Source organism: Sapajus apella, unplaced genomic scaffold (genome assembly GCF_009761245.1).
Source record: "Sapajus apella isolate SASKATOON/1434 unplaced genomic scaffold, GSC_monkey_1.0 scaffold87, whole genome shotgun sequence".
Classification (NCBI taxonomy): domain Eukaryota; kingdom Metazoa; phylum Chordata; class Mammalia; order Primates; family Cebidae; genus Sapajus; species Sapajus apella.
Window position 1 is genome coordinate 1,978,365 of NW_022437027.1, and position 17,573 is coordinate 1,995,937.

The window sequence follows — 17,573 nt, forward strand, 5'->3', positions numbered from 1 at the left end:
ATGCATAAATACATAAACATTCATGTATTTCATGTATTTCAGAACCTTAGTTACTATGCCAAGATTATTAGATTCTAGCTCAAAGTTCTTAAATTATTTGTTTTATAACTGAAAGGGAATGTCTTGTTTTTTTCACTTCTTCTTAAGTCCCTTCCTAGCCTATGAGCCTTTACCAATCCCTGGTATCCACTGGGATTAACATTTATAAACCGCAAATACACAAAAAGCCAAGGGCCAAGTGTTTCCAAATGGGTATAAATACGTTTTCCTTACAGTGTTAAAATGAGGTAATACAAATCATCATTAAGGAGAATGGAGAACTCTCATTTTCAATGTATACTGCAATTAAATTAAGTTTCTCTAAAAACCCAGCTGGTCTGGGTTTAGAATCTAAAATGTATAAGAAAGTAGATTTTTGCTAATAATAGGAGCACCCACTTTTCATATGGAATGGCTTTGTGTGACTCAATGTTAAATATTTAAAGTACTAAAAAATTTAATATATTTAGTTCCCTTCTTTGAAAGGGCAAGGGCTTTTAACTTCTAAAGCCACTTTTACACTATGTTTGCAGATTTGGTTTTAAGAACATTATAGCCTAAACTAAGTAAAACATTGCCAGAATGTTTTTCAATATGGAGTATAATTTTTATTGTCATGTATTTATCTTTCTATAATGGGAACTAACCTCACATAATTTTAAAAGAAGATAAATTTTTAAATGTAAAATGAATGGATATCTGTTTTCTCAACTGTCTCCATAAATTACATGTCAATATAAAAATATTTCATTGTTATAAGTATATAGAACATTTATGAAATCCAATATTCCTTCTCTTTGTCATAGTTTAAAGTGAGTTTTCACAGTATTTCACTTAAAAGATCTCCACTGTGTAATTCTTAGCCCTAATACATTTCAGTCATGATTTTTCCTTTGTAGCTCTGATATTTACACTTTGATTCACAGCACAAAAATATTTGCAGTGTCACTGTCAGTGCAACAAATGATATGCATCTCAATATTTTGAAACATGATTTTATAGAAACTTTGATACATTATTATATTTCACAAAAGCCTATGGGTAACTCAGTCTGTTATAACACTGTGGGACTATAAAATATTTTAGATGATATAATGAGGAAAGAAGATAGATTTAATGTGGGACACATTACTACCAGGTATTCATCAGTTACCTGCTCTCTTAATGTGGAATACATTACTACCAGGTATTCATCAGTTACCTGCTCTCTTTCTGCATTCCTAGGTAAAAATCAAGATCAAAAACATCAATTCAGTAGCACAAGTATTCAGATTGCATTTTTGCGGGGGAAGTGTTTTAGGGAAAAGTTTGGGAAATGCAGCCTGAAGAACATCTAGCCCATAGACATATAGTAGTAAATAGTTGGAGCTAACAGAATTGACAATTTATATTCTAAACGTGTCTCATATAATGGAAGACTAAAACTTTCTTTAACCTCTGAACCCTTATCCTAGTTTCTCAGTGATTAAAAAAGGAGAAATGCCACTCCTTTCAGTAAAAGACTTGAGGAAGCTTCTAAATACATAGGTGTATATATACATATATATATATGTATATATATATATACACACACACACACACACACACATATATATAAAATATATCATATATATTATATATATACACACATATATATAATATATATAATACATATATATTATATATATTATATATTTCATTGCATTTAAGTTCTGGGGTACATATGAAGAACATGCAGGATTGTTGCATAGATACATATATGGCAATGTGGTTTGCTGCTTCCATCCCCATCACCTATATCTGGCATTTCTCCCCATGTTGTCCCTCCCCACCCTTCCCACCCCCCATTGTCCGTCCCCTAGCCCCCCTCAACTGACCCCAGTGTGTGATGTTCCTCTCCCTGAGTCCACGTGTTCTCATTGTTCAACACCTGTCTATGAGTGAGAACATGTGCTGTTTGGTTTTCTGTTGTTGTGTCAGTTTGCTGAGAATTATGGTTTCCAGATTGATCCAAATCCCTACAAAGGACACAAACTCATCATTTTTTATGGCTGCATATTATTCCATGGCGTATATGTGTCACATTTTCTTTGTGCAGTCTACCGTTGATGGTCATTTGGGTTGGTTCCAGGACTTTGCTATTTTACACAGTGCTGCAATGAACATATGTCTGCATGTGTCTTTATAATAGAACAATTTATAGTCCTTTGGGTATATACCCAGGAATGGGATTACTGGATCAAACGGAATTTCTATTTCTAGATCCTTGAGGAATCGCCACACTGTCTTCCACAATAGTTGAACTAATTTGCACCCCCACCAACAATGTAAAAGTGTTCCTATTTCTCCACATCCTCTCCAGCACCTGTTGTTTCCAGATTTTTTAATGATGCCCATTCTAACTGGCATGAGATGGTATCTCAATGTAGTTTTGATTTGCATTTCTCTAATGACTAGTGATGATGACCATTTTTTCATAAAATACATAGGTTTTTAAAAACATAAATGGAATTAAATTGTTAGAAAACAATTATATTTTATAAGGATCATTACATTGTAAGCCTAGATGAACTTTTACTTTTCTTTGTATCCTCAGACCCTAATAGTAGCCAATATCAGGTAGAAATTTACTAAATATATATTGAATTATGCATTTTTAAAAATTACATTTTAAGTTCTGGGGTACATGTGCAGAATGTGCAGGTTTGTTACACAGGTATACAAGTGTCATGGTGGTTTGCTGCATCCATCACCCTGTCGTCTGCATTAGATATTTCTCCTAATGCTGTCTCTCCCACATCCCCCCACCCCCTGCTATCCCTCCCCTAGACCCCACTCCCCGACAGACCCTGGTGTGTGATGTTCCCCTCCTTGTGTCCATGTGTTCTCACTGTTCAACACCCACTTATGAAGGAGAACATGTGGTGTTTGGTTTTGTGTTCTTGTGTCAGTTTGCTAAGGATAATGGTTTCCAGCTTTATCCATGTCCCTGCAAAGGACATAAACTCATCCTTTTTTATGGCTGCATAGTATTCCATGGTGTATATGTGCCACATTTTCTTTATCCAATCTATCACTGATGGGCATTTAGGTTGGTTCCAAGTCTTTGCTATTGTGAACAGTGCCACAATAAACATATGTGTTCGTGTGTCTTTATAATAGAATTATTTACAATCCTTTGGGTATATACCCAATAATGGGATTGCTGGGTCAAATGATATTTCTATTTCTAGATCCTTGAGAAATCACCACAAAGCAAATCAAAACCACACTGAGATACCATCTCATGCCAGTTAGACTAGTGATCATTAAAAAATCAGGAGACAACAGATGCTAGAAAGGATGTGGAGAAATGGAGAAATAGGAATGCTTTTACACTGTTGGTGGGAGTGTAAATTAGTTCAAGCATTGTGGAAGACAGTGAATGAATAATTTCTAAAATAAAATAATTTTTGAAAATTCAGAATCTTTTATAATTTTAGATTTTGCATTAATTCAATAACTCAAATTTTATTTTCAAAGGCCAAATCTATATCATTAAACATTATCATTTAACATGGAATCAAAACAATATAGTCATACTTGTAGCAATATTGTTAATAGTATTAATTCCATATTAATTTTTGCTTAAAAACATTTTCCTGGCTAAAACTCAGAATATGAAACATATCAAATAGGATGCAAATCTAAGTGAATTGTTGAGTTCGTCGTAAATAGCTAGGAATAGAAATGTATAACAGAAATGTGACTAGGCCTGAACATCTGTGGTTATGTGGTTAACTAGAATAAGTATCTTTATTCAATTGGGTCTGGAGTTCATTTGCATTTATAACCAAATACTTGGAAACTAGCTATTATTGCTGCTATTGTTGTTGAACTTTTAATGAATTACATGCTGCACCAATTTTAGTGGACAGTAATTTCTTCTCTAAAAGTACAAATGTGTGAAAATTAAAACAAAATGAAAATGCTGACAGATGTTCAGCTGAAGTAACACTACCTTGGACCTATTCCACATTGTGTTTTCAAGCCCTGCTTTTCTCCTCAGATAGTTTAAGAAAAACCTCTAAACAACTCTTGAAACGACAATACGTCTTGACTGAGATCTCTCATGAATCCTGCACATTTTCATTCTCAAATTATGTTAAATGTTTAGATCCACTCTAAGATTACTAAATAGACAGAGCCAAGTAATACAATTTACTAAAAAGAATTGCTCCCTCTAGTGAAGTCATAATATTATTTCATTTCCTGGCACTCCTGTACTGAGTAATTTAATAAATGATATAAATGATGATGACTATTATGTTGATGATAGTGGTCTGGCCTACTTTTGTGATATTAAATTTTAATGTTTTCTCTGCTTGAAAATGGGAAAGTTAATAATGATTGATTACAGCTGCTTACTGGATATTTTAGAACATTACATTTAAAAACCCTGTGTTGAAAAAATAATTTATTTCTAAAACTCTTGAGATTATTTCTGAACCACATTTGGTACCATGTGATTTTGAGGGCTATAACAAAGTTGACATTAGCAAAGTAAAGAGAAGAATTAATGCAATTGTCCTAATAATTAAAAGTGTTCTGGGGGAAGTAAGTTTAACTGGAAATCTAATTTTAGCCATAAAGCCTATCTTTGCTCTGGTTACCACATACCTAAGAAAAATTAGACATTACCAATCTTCTTCCTCTCTACTAGTAGGAAAATATTGTGTAGCTAATCATACAGATGTAAAATATTTGAAATTATTTGGACTTGTATTTAAATTTCCATTACATCACCTGAATATATCAAAATAGTGGGCTGCTGTAAAAGGACAAGAATTATTTAATTCTCAATTTGTTAATGCAGATCTGGCCTTAATTCATTTTAAATCACAGGCAAGAGAAATTAAAATGGAAAAGTTATTCAGGTGATTACATTTATACAAGTGATTAACTTAAATGTGACAATAATAGTAGAGAAGAACAGAACAAAATCAGTGAGGGGTTTCACTTTTCCTTCCAAGTAGGATTGCATTTTCTAGGGGAATTTGAATTACCTGGATAATTATTTCTGTACTCCACCACTCTGCCTGAATAGGCAAAGCTTTTTTACAATAATAATTTCATTCAACATAGCAGATGGCCCGGGTTACCAGTCCCATCAAGTTATCGTTTTTCTGTATCAATAATAATAGAGTAATTCCACCAAATTTTATGTAGTTTTCACCTTTCAAGTGCTTAGCAAATATTAATTCATCATTGTAGCATTCCTATGAGGAGGTAGGAATTTTTAATAAATAAAACATAATCTAGATTAATTTACTTGAAAGCACATGTGTAAGAGAAGCAGAGAAACTCTAAAAAATTAAATGATTATATTAATGATATGAAAGAAGGCAATATTATTTTATGGTTCATTCTCCCTCCAAGTAATTTGAAGAGGAGCTCTTGGGAGTAAGGGACCCGTCAAGGTTTAAAAGATTTTGTCTACAGTGTGGTCTTTCAAGTGAAGGAACAATTAGCAGTATTTCCGCGGAGACCTGACCAAGTCCCAAGCCAAAAATAACCCTCGCCCCAGGCATCCGGCCCAGGCCCTTCCTGGGGGACCCTCCAAGAGCAGAAGCCTGGTGGTCTGCACGCTGGGCACGCGCATAAGGCTCCGCGTGGCAGCCCCCCAAGTTCCTCCAGGCAGAAATCTCGGCCTGGAGAACCCAGTAAGATGCTGGTCAGGGCTTCCGGTCGCCTCCACACCTTCCCGGAGGCCTCCTCCTTTCCAAGGCCAAGCGCACCATTTATTTTGAGAAGCCTGAGGCTTCGTCTTGGTCCTCTGGGCCTTTCCGCGCACAGCTTTTGCTCCTCCATCCCAGGTGGAACTGCGCTCTGACCTTGCGGAGCACCGGCGGACGCCGGAAGCCCGGGATCCCGCGAACCCGGGGGCCGGGAGCGCTGGTGGGCGGGGCTGCGGCCTCCCCGCAGGGTAGGGCCTGGCGTGCGCCGCGCTCGAGCTGGGCAGCCGAGAGAGGGGCGGAGAGGGTGATCCTCTGAGGCTTATGAGGACCAGGAAGGGTAACCACACCCGGAGAAGGCAGGCGGGAGTGTGGCCTCTTACTAGGCCGCGCTTTCCCCAGAAGCCTGGTTAGAAGTCCAGGGAAGGGCCTGGCTCGGTGGCTCACGCCTGTAATCCCAGTATTTTGGGAGGCCAAGGCAGGTGGATCACGAGGTCAGGAGATCGAGACGATCCTGGCTAACCCCGTCTCTACTTAAAATACAAAAAAAATAGCCAGTCGTGATGGCACACGCTTGTAGTCCCAGCTACTCGGGAGGCTGAGGCAAGAGAATCACTTGAATCCGGGAGGTGGAGGTTGCAGTGAACCGAGATCGCGCCACTGCACTCTAGCCTAGAGTACAGAGCGAGACTTCGTCTCAAAAAAAAAAAGTTCAGGTAAGCGGTGGTAGGTGAAGTTCCTCGGTCTCTCTGGTGGGGTGACTTCTATCGACTCTGAGCCACCTGTTTCTGTCCCAGCTTTCAGCAATTTCCCCCAGATCCCTGGCACTGTCCGTTGCGAAATTTTGAAAAGAAAAAAATATATACCTGCCCCTGGGTGTTCCTGAAACTGATTGTTTCTGTGGATAGTAGACAGTTGCCATGATAGGGAATCCTCACACCGCATCACCGCGTGCTGAGTTTATCCCAAGATAACAGCGTCTTTGTAGCAATAACTGATGAAGAAGAATATTTTATTTATTCGTTTATTTTAAATTTAATAAATGATGAGAAACCAAAGGTTTGGATGATAGAGTTCAAAGGAAGGACAGACGCGGGTGTGTAAAACCAGACGTTTGGCATATTTACTGTTGGAGAAATGCACTCTTTCTGGAAAGATAAAGTTCAGGGAAATTCATTGTTTCTCAGGTATTTCTGGTTTTCTTCGGATATTTCTAGTTTTGATCACTCCTCATTTAAAGAGATAGAAAAGGCTAAGTGAGAACTGGACTTTAGTTGATCAAATCTGTCTTCTTTTTTTTAAATTGTACTTTAGGTTCTGGGGTACATGTGCAGATCATGCAGGGTTGCTGCACAGGTGCATACATAAGCGGGTGGTTTGCTGCCTCCATTCCCCCTTCATCTATATCCAGCATTTCTCCCCAGGTTATCCCTCCTCACCCTCCCCACCCCCCATTGTCCCTCCCCTAGCCCCCCTCAACTGACCCCAGTGTGTGATGCTCCTCTCCCTGAGTCCACGTGTTCTCATTGTTCAACACCCGTCTATGAGTGAGAACGTGGTGTTCGGTTTTCTGTTGTGTCAGTTTGCTGAAAATTGTGGTTTTCAGATTCATCCAAGTCTCTACAAAGGACACAAACTCATCACTTTTTATGGCTGCATATTATTCCATGGTGTATATGTGCCACATTTGCTTTGTCCAGTCTATCGTTGATGGTCATTTGGGTTGGTTCCAGGACTTCGCTATTTTACACAGTGCTGCAATTAACATACATGTGCATGTGCCTTTATAATAGAACGATGTATAGTCCTTTGGGTATATACCCAGTAATGGGATTACTGGGTCAAATGGAATTTCTATTTCTAGATCCTTGAGGAATCGCCACACTGTCTTCCGCAATGGTTGAACTAATTTACATTCCCACCAACAGTGTAAAAGTGTTCCTATTTCTCCACATCCTCTCCAGCATCTGTTGTCTCCAGATTTTTTAACGATGGCCATTCTAACTGGCGTGAGATAATACCTCAATGTGGTTTTGATTTGCTTTCTCTAAGGCTTTATTCAATCCTTTGTTCCTCAAAATAAAATCCTTCCCCATCACATCCCACCCCACCATGATATTATAAAAGTCCAACCAAACTATCTACAAAAAAGAATATAAATAAAATAGAAGTATCAGGGACACTCAAAGTGAAATTAGTCATACTTGCTAAAGTTGATTGATGAGTAAATTTGGCTCTGAGCTTGCTTAGAGCAAGTAGTAAAATAAATAGGAGGAGGGTTGGTTTCTGCAAGGCTGCTTTGTAAAATCCTTAATCTGCCACTAGAGGCTGCTCTTAATTCTTAATATGTCAAGACTAATCTAGTGAAAAGTTTTTCCCCCCCAACAGCCAGTAAGGAACTGGAGATTACTTTGGAAGTTGAATTTCTTTGCTGTTATTTTATGTCTTTTTCCTACGAACAGTTCTTTTTTCCTCCCTCCCTCCTTTCCTTCCCTCTTTCTTGGAGGAGGTGGGGTGGTGCTATATCACTTCTGTTTGATTTTGGCTTGCATCCAAATAGAAAATAAAGGCACTCTTAGTTTGGGCTTATGCTTTTGTATTTCAGCACAATATATAGGCCTAGGGTGTTTTTGGTTGCTGTTACTAAATTTCCTTTTCGCAATTTGAAAGAAAACCCATCTTTTATTAAGGCACAGTTTATGACCAAAATGCATCGTCTCTATTGCTTTTCTTATTAACCATTATAGTGAATTAAATGATTGTTCTCTTTCCCATTCCCTTTTTAATAAAATAAGGGATATTCAGAAAGGACTTTTTAAATAGGCAAGATATAATTAGATCTAAAGTAAGCAAATACAGGATGAGAACAAGGTGAAATTTTATGAAAAGTTTTAATAGTTTCTAGAGGCTTTATTTCTTATCAGAGACATATTGCCTTAAAAAATATTTGAATTTCTGACAAGTGATACCCACCCCTTAAGTGTCAGAGTGGTAAAGTATTAATCTGCAACATGAGACTTCAAATAAACATTCAGCCTTCCACGTAATATACAAGACCTGCTGTGATGGTTAATTCTGCATGTCAACTTGATTCGATTGAAGGATGCAAAGTATTGATCCTGGGTGTGTCTGTGAGGCTGTGGCCTAAGGAGATTAACATTTGAGACAGTGGACTGGGAAAGGCAGACCCACCCTTAATCTGGTGGACATCATCTAATCAACTGCCAGTGCATCCTGAATAGAAAGCAGGCAGAAAAATATGAAAAGGTTAGACTGGCTTAACCTCCTAACCTAATCTTTCTCCCATGCTGGATGCTTCCTGCCCTGGAACATTGGACCCCAAGTTCTTCAGTTACTTGCCTTTTTTGACTCCTACATCTCATTGTAACTTGCAAAGGGGATGAATTCTAACATTTATTGAACAGCTATGTGCCAATTACTCTGCTAGGTGAATCACTTAGTATGTTCTAATATTGTTAAAGATATAGGGATATAAACCACTCACATTTTAGTAAGAAAGGCAAGAAAATGACTAATAATGATATGATATCGCATATGTTTATTGTCCTGCACTGTCGTATGCCCAGCTGGGCAACGTTTGCGCTGCCAGATGCGGAGCAGTCGTGGCTAGCGATTGTGGACGTAAAGTCGAATGATCGTACGTTGCATAGGTCATAAGTCGATCAATACCTGTAGTTGGAATTGAGGGAATGTGTTCTCTTTCTGGGTCTACAAGGGAGCATAGTTTTAAGCGCAAGAACTTCCTAGTGCCATGCCCCCCTCCCATCTCTCTCCACCCTCCACCGGGAGATTTAACGGTTTATGTTTGAATTTCTCAGGTGCAGGAAGAAACTAAGAGTCAGTCACTCCAGCAGAAGTTCTAAGGAATTCCTTTCATTGGCCTGGGGAGATTTTCAACTTTGTTCTTCTACATCTGTATTGTGTTGGCTATTCTAGGTATTTTACCTTTCATATAATGTTTGCATTGGTTTATCAATGTCTACTAAATAGCACGCTGAGATTTTTATTGGGATTATATTAAATCTATGAATCAGGTTAGGAAGAATTAACATCTAAACCATGCTGAATCTTCCAATCCATAAGCGTGGAATCTCTCTTCATTTATTTAGTTTCTTAAAATTTCTTTCACAAGAGTTTCATAGTTTCAGTTATAGAATTTTCATTGTGTACTAAGTACAATGTAGATACAAGGATTACAAAGGTGAGAAGAGTGCTGCCCTTAAGAAGCTGACAATTTAATAAAGTGAAGATGGATAGTGGTAATGAGATATGATAAGTGTTATAGGTTTGTGGAAAGAAAAGGTTGGAGTAGATAGTTCCATAGGGAAAGAAAGAAAGCACCATCATAGAAATGGCATAAGTATTTGCTAAATGATAACATTTGTAGGAGGCCCTCTGGGCAGGAACAGTATTTGGTCAGTTCATTTTTGGAACTTAGGATGCAGTAGCTTGGCAGTGAGGACTGAGGAGGAAGGAGTGCAGGTCCTAGTAGATTGTGAGTGTCAAGCTGAATGCTTTGAAGTCTTTTCTTAAGACACGGTGAAAGGAAGGGACTATGAGAGCTGGAGAACAGCATGGCAAGGTTTTCATTTAAAAAGACCACTTTGCTTGTAGTATAGCAGGGTAGAGAAAGGTTATTGTAACAGGTTACATGAGAATTGGTAAGAATCAAGGTAGTGAATGTGGGAATAGAAACAAAGACTTATATTTGAGAGATAATTTCAGTAGCAAGATTGATAGATGGATAGGATTTAGTGACTAATTAATTGGATGTAGGATAAGTGATTCAGAAGTTTCTGGAAAAGTGGTTATGCCATTGGCCAGGATCAGAAATACCGGAAGATTAGATTAGTGAGGGTTGTGGACAAGTTTCATTTTGGACTGAAACTTGACAAAGTTTGGGATGCTTGCGGGTTATTCGATGGAAGGTTTTCATTTAGCTTTTGGAGGTATAGGTCTCTTTAGTGCCACCTTCTCAGAGAGGCCCTCCTGACAACCCTATCTAAAATCGTATTCATCACTCTATCCCCTAATTTTGCCCCTTTTGGGTAAATTATAGCTCATCACAATCTGATATTACATATTTATTAGATTTTACCTCTCCCCCATTACATTCATATGGGCAGGGACATTGTTTATTTTGCCTACTGTGTGGAATAATGTGTAACTCACATCAGCACTCAATAGATACATATTAGGTTAATAAATGAATATATATGTCTAGGTAAAACATAAGCAAGATATTGGCCTTCAAATACAAGTTTTAGAGGCATCCCTATACAGATTCCAGTTAAAAAACATGCAGCCATGGAGCCCTAGGAAGAGCATGTGGTATAAAAACAGAAGGAGGCTGGGCATGGTGGCTCACGCCTATAATCCCAGCACTTTGGGAGGCCAAGGCAGGCAGATCATGAGGTCAGGAGATCAAGATAATCCTGGCTAACATGGTGAAACCCTGTATCTATTAAAAATACAAAAAATTAGCCAGGCAGGGTGGCACACACCTGTAGTCCCAAACCAGAAGGGGCACAGCAGCCATAAGCAGAAGATTGAAGCTGTACCCTTTCCTTACAGCGTACACAAAAATCAACTCAAGATGGATTAAAGACTTAAATGTAAAACTCAAAACTATAAAATCCCTTGTAGACAACCTAAGCAATACCATCCAGGACATAGGAACAGGCAAGTACTTCATGACAAAGACACCGAAAGCAATCACAACAAAAGCAAAAATTGACAAATGGGATCTAATTAAACTTTAGAGCTTTGCTAGGTGCGGTGGCTCACACCTGTAATCCCAGCACTTTGGGAGGCCAAGGTGGATGAATCACCTAAGGTCAGGAGTTCGAGACCAGCCTGGCCAACATGACCAAACCCTGTCTCTACTAAAAATACAATAATTAGCCAGGCATGGTGGCACACGCCTGTAGTCCCACCTGTTCAGGAGGCTGAGGCAGGAGAATCGCTTGAACCCAGGAGGCAGAGGTTGCAGTGAGCTGAGACTGCACAACTAGGTTCCAGCCTGGGTGACAGGGTGAGGCTCTGTCTCAAAAAAGAAGAAAAAGAAAAGCAGCCACTTAAGAGCTTCTGCACAGCGAAAGAAGCTATGTAAACAGACAATCTACAGAAAGAGAGAAAATTTTGGCAAACTATGCCTCTGACAAAGGTCAAATATCTAGGATCTATAAGAAAATTAAACAAATTTACAAGATTAGAAACAAACAGCTCCATTAAAAAGTGGGCAAAGGACATGAACACACATTTCTCGAAAGAAGACACATATGAGGCCAAAAAGCATGTGAAAAAAAGGCTTGATATCATTGATTATTAGAGAAACACAAACCAAAACCACAGTGAGATACTATCTCACAAGTCAGAATGGCGATTTAAAAAGTCAAAAAAAAAACAAAAAAACAAAAAAAATCCAGATGCTGGTGAGGTCATGGAGAAAAGGGAACACTTATACACTGTTGCTGGGAGTGTAAATTAGTTCAACCATTGTGGAAAGTGGTATGGTTATTCCTCAAAGAGGTAAAAGCAGAACTACCATTTGACCCAGCAATCCCATTACTCGGTATATAATATAAATCATTCTACCATGAAGACACATGCACTCATATATTCATTGCAGCACTGCAATAGCAAAGACATGGAATCAACCTAAATGTTCATCAATGACAGACTGGGTAAAGAAAATGTGGTTCATGATACACCATGGAATATTATGCAGCCATAAAAAAGAACAAGATCATGTCTTTTGCAGGAACACAGATGGAGCTGGAAGCCATTACCATTAGCAATCTAACACAGGAACAGAAAACCAAATATCACATGCTCTCACTTGTAAGTGGGAGCTAAATGATAAGAACTTATGAACACTAAGATGGAAACAACAGATACCTGGGGTCTATTTGATGGGGGGGGACAAGGGAGAGGAGCAGAAAAGATAACTATTGGGTACAGAGCTTAATACCTGGGTGATGTATTAATATGTACAACAAACCCACATGACATGTGTTTATGTAACAAACCTTCACATGTACCCCCAAACCTAGAATAATTTTTTAAAAGCAGCAACAAATTAAAAAAAAAAAAAAAGGAGTACAGAATCATAGAAAGCATTAACTTTTAAGGGGCAGATGGAGGAAGAGAATCTAGAAAAAGAGAATGAGAAAGAGTGGCCAAAGATCAGTATTGTGATCCAAATGCAGGCTCTTCAGCCCCTGGGCAGTGGGCACAGTGTGAGTGATATCAGTAGCAGTGGTGAGACAATCCTCTTGGACCCCAGGGGTCTGCTCTGGTGTTGTTGGTGATTGTGACAGGCTGGGCAGATCAATTCCCCCATCTTGAAGCCCTCCTCAGTTTACCAGGCATTTTGTCTAAATTTTTATAACTTTCTTCTCTATACACTTCAACTTCGAACTTTTCTGAAAAATTAGAGAGCATGTATTCTCTTCACAATCATGTTGTGCATAAATCTCTCACTAAAAGCATACATTCATTTGAGCTTTTATTGATCCTTAGACTTAAACCTTTAACTCTTTGTATAAGAACCAGTTACATCACTCAGGCATAATCATTGTTATAATTTTGACATAGATCCTTTCAATTATAATACATGTTCAATTTATTTTGAAGTGTTAATTTCAAACATGTATTGATTAAAGTTACAGATTTTATGTTACTTTATCAAGGGTTCTTTTATAACTTTTCTTCTCCAAGGGGAGATGGCTGAGGAGGAAGTTTGGCAATATTTTCTTAAAAACTTTTATAAACTAAAACAACTGGAGCCATGTTCTGCATCCTGTAATTTTGAGGAACTTAATACTTTTGCCTGTGTGTTAGAGTACATGCATGCAAAATTATTGATGTAAGAAAACCTTATCTTTGCACAATGGTTCTACTTTTGGAGTGGATTTTATTGAGATAGCTGCCTCTCAACTTTCATAAGAATATGTCAACATTTCCCCCAGTTCACCTGACTGTTATAGTAGCAGTAGAGAACATCTATACTCAAACTCACTTGTTTTTCATGAAACTTACCAACATTCAATTGAGTATTTTAGAGATATTTTTAGAAGAATATAGTTCATTTAATTTGTCAGATATTCTATAATCTAACTTTAGACTTAGCCAGTTATCAAGTAAATCTGTACTTAGACATTATTATTTTGGCTTTCTGTAGAATTGGCTTGAGAACAGACTACTGAATTTAGAAAGGTGACTTCAGCAAGCACAGTGTTAGTAGAAGAGTGGGGAGGAATGTCTGATTAGAATGGGCAGAAGAGTGAAATTTTAGATGAGCAAAAACAACTACTGAGAGGAAATTTTCAGTCGAGAGAGACATGGAAAGAGAAATGAGGTTATGAGAGGTTTTTTTTTTTTTTTCATTTTAGGGTAATACTAGCATGTTTTTCTACTGATGGAAAGAATCCAGTATAGAAGGAAACATTGATAACATGAGAAAGAGAAGGCAGACTTTCCAGTGCAATGCTATGTGAACTTGAAGAAGGATGGAACCTGGCTCACAGATGAACAATGTTGTCTGTGCACTCAAGAAGAATGTGCATTAAGCTATGACTGGGTGCAAAGTTGTATACATGTCTGTTAGGAACATTCTCATTTATTAATTATCATTTTTATGTTGAAAAGGAAGTATTAGATTGAGAAAAATAAAGAGTGATGCTTTGGTTGAGAGGAATATTGGTTGTATAAGTTATAGGTATAGAAAACGATAAAAGAGTTATGAGTATTCCCTAAAAGCTAGGTTGCTCTAATCCCCCACCCTGGACCATATCCCATCTTAGAATATTACAAGATCATATTCTTTTAATTAGACAAGTATGTACATTCCAGAAGAGGCTGAGGATTCAAGAATACAGAGTGAGGCTTTGCAGTTGACAGCCTTTTTCCGTCTTGTAGAAAAGTAACACACTATAAAATTTTTAAAAATCTGCTTGTCATAAAAATTAAAAAGTTCCCTAAGCATTTAAAAATGCATAATTTAATATGACACACGATTAAATTAACAAACCAGTATCCTTTAAGCCATGTGTTTTATCCTGCTTCATTTTGTTTTTATTTTTTCTTTATTTAGTTTAGCTTCTTTCCCAATTACTAGTCTCAGTTTATGGGTGAGAGGGGAGAGTTTGCATTGTATTTAACATGGACATAGAATTTCAATAATTGATTGCCTTTATTTTAATAATAATGCATATAACATTGGTCTCAGTTACTAGGACTAGTGTTTAATTTTTCAATTTTTCAATTTTCAAATGGAAAAATAAAATGCCTGTCATTATACCCTTTGGGAAGTAAATTATTGGAAAAGAAATGAGAGATTCCTTCCATTCACATACTGATATATGGTAATAATTATGACAATTTTATTATCTTCCTTTCCTTTTCAACTAAAGTAATGCCTCATTTGCATCTTTTCTCCCATCTTTCCTTCATTTTCCCTCCCTTCCTTTCTTCTTCCCTCTCTTCTGCCCTTCCTTTCCTTCCTCCCTCCCTCCCTTCCTTCCTTTCTTCCTTCCTTCCTTCATTTTTTTTCAATAATACTTACTAGTTCTTTCTGTTAGTCTTAACAATTTATTTTCCTTAGCATTCTCCCCTAGCTTATAAATTTTTCTTGGGGCCATGTAAAGAAATGTTATATTGGGGGAGCTCTTTTCATGTAAACCAGCTTACACATTGATACTTACATATTTATTTCAAAGATCTAGGGGATGTCTATATACAGGCAGCTATTAAATACATTTAGGTACCAAATAATGTTGTCAGGTCTCTGTATCCTTCCTCTCTTATCTCAGCTTTTTTCTGCTTAGTTTTTCTCTGTGTAATAGTAAAATAACCAGCAACAGCTCCAGTAATCTCCTAGATTAGTAACCCAAGCAGAAAGAGAAACTTCTCTGCCCTGATAGTTATGTGCCATAACCCTGGAATAAATACATTTATTTGCCCAGCTTGGATCAAGTGAATACTCCCGAACTTACTACTGTGATTACAGGAAGGGATATTATGGTGTGAGGTAGGGAAAAATGAAGCTCTAGGATTTTTAGTTCTACCAAGATCACATGGAATCCTGATGATGATGAATAATGCAATATAAGAATGGATTTTATCTTTGAATAAAAATATAAAGATTTTTCAGAATCGATAGAAATTCTTAAATCTGAAAGTAGAAGCAATTTTAAGGAGACAAACTTCATTAGCTTCTTGACAGAAGGAAAATTTTCATTATCTGTTGCAGGGACTATAAGACTTCCTCCTGAGCCAATGCTACTCTATGATTTATTTTAGTGAAGCTCCCAGGAGGAAAGATGTTTTTAAACGAGAGCTTTACTGAAAGATAAATATGGCAGGTATATTCATATGCTGTAAAATTTACCCTCTGTAAGGATACAGTTCAGTAGGTTTTGGTATATTTACAGAGTTGTACAACCATCACCATTATCTAATTTTAGAACATTTTTATCACCTCAGAAAAGAAAAGCGTTTGCAGTCTCTCCCCCTATTCCTTTTCGAAGCCCCTGGCACCCGCCAATCTACTTTCTGTCTCTATAGATTTGCCTATTCAGGACATTTCATATAAATAGAGTCATACAATATGTGGCCTTTTGTGAATAGCTTCTTTCACTTGGCATATTTTCAAGGTTCATTCCTGTTAAAGTAAGTGTCATTATGTCGTTCTTTATGACTGAATAATATTCCATTTATGGCTATACCTTCTTTGGTTTTTTCATTCATCAGTTGATGGACATTTGGATTATTTTAATTTACACTTTTTGGTTATTTGATTAATGATTTTTGTAAACATTTATGTATATGTTTTTGTGTGGACATAGGCTAGCGCTTTTCTTGGGTACATTCTTAGGAGTGGAATTGCTATACCATTTGGTAACTCTACATTTAACATGTGAGAAACTAGGGAAGTCAATCTCAATGGTTTTATCAATGGTGCATTTTAATAGATCTATATGTCCTAACACAAAAGAGAAACACATTGCTCCAGCTCTCTTCCCTTTACCACAGGAAATAAACTGTTCCAAATGCTACATGTAATAATTTCTCTAATGCTCTTAAAATTATCAGGGCTGAAGTGTACTCCCTGAGGGTCAGTCGAGCCCATCAGTCTGTGCCAACCAAAAGATACTGCTTGCAGTTTTTTATATGCTAAAGGCAATTTGCAGGAAAGGAACTTAGAGTTAAATGAAAATATAAACCAAAATAAAATCTGTACTTCCATTTTTTATAATTCAGGTGCCAATTCAGGAACTCCTCAAGGTATTCCAAGCAGAAATGAATTATTTCAGGAGATTAGGCCATTACATGTTATTAGAAGGACTTGAGGAATAGAAATTAGAGGATACATGCCAGCCTTCTGGTTTAAAGGTAGCATATCTCCACCCTTCTGATCCAGACATTAAAAACTGCTAAGATCACACAGAAATGAGGACACTATGAGAATATACTTGTGCTTCCCTGCACTGTAGAGTTTTAGTAAATAGACAGAGAGAGCTCAGAGGCTGCCAATTCATGCCTACCCTCAACATTGTTTTGCCCTGCACTGTCATGGAAAGGAGAATAGCCTCTTCTCTCATTTCCTTCCAAATTTCATACAACTGCACATCATCAGTGGAACTTAAATCATGTGGAAGCATGGGGAGTGCAGTCTTTAGCATTCCAGCCCTGCAATAAAGGAGGACAGGATATAGAAGGTGGGAGAAATGGTGGCTCAGTGCCAGTAGACAATGACTAGCAGATCTTTACATCTAAATTGTCATTAGGTCATAGACAGTTTATTTATGTATATGG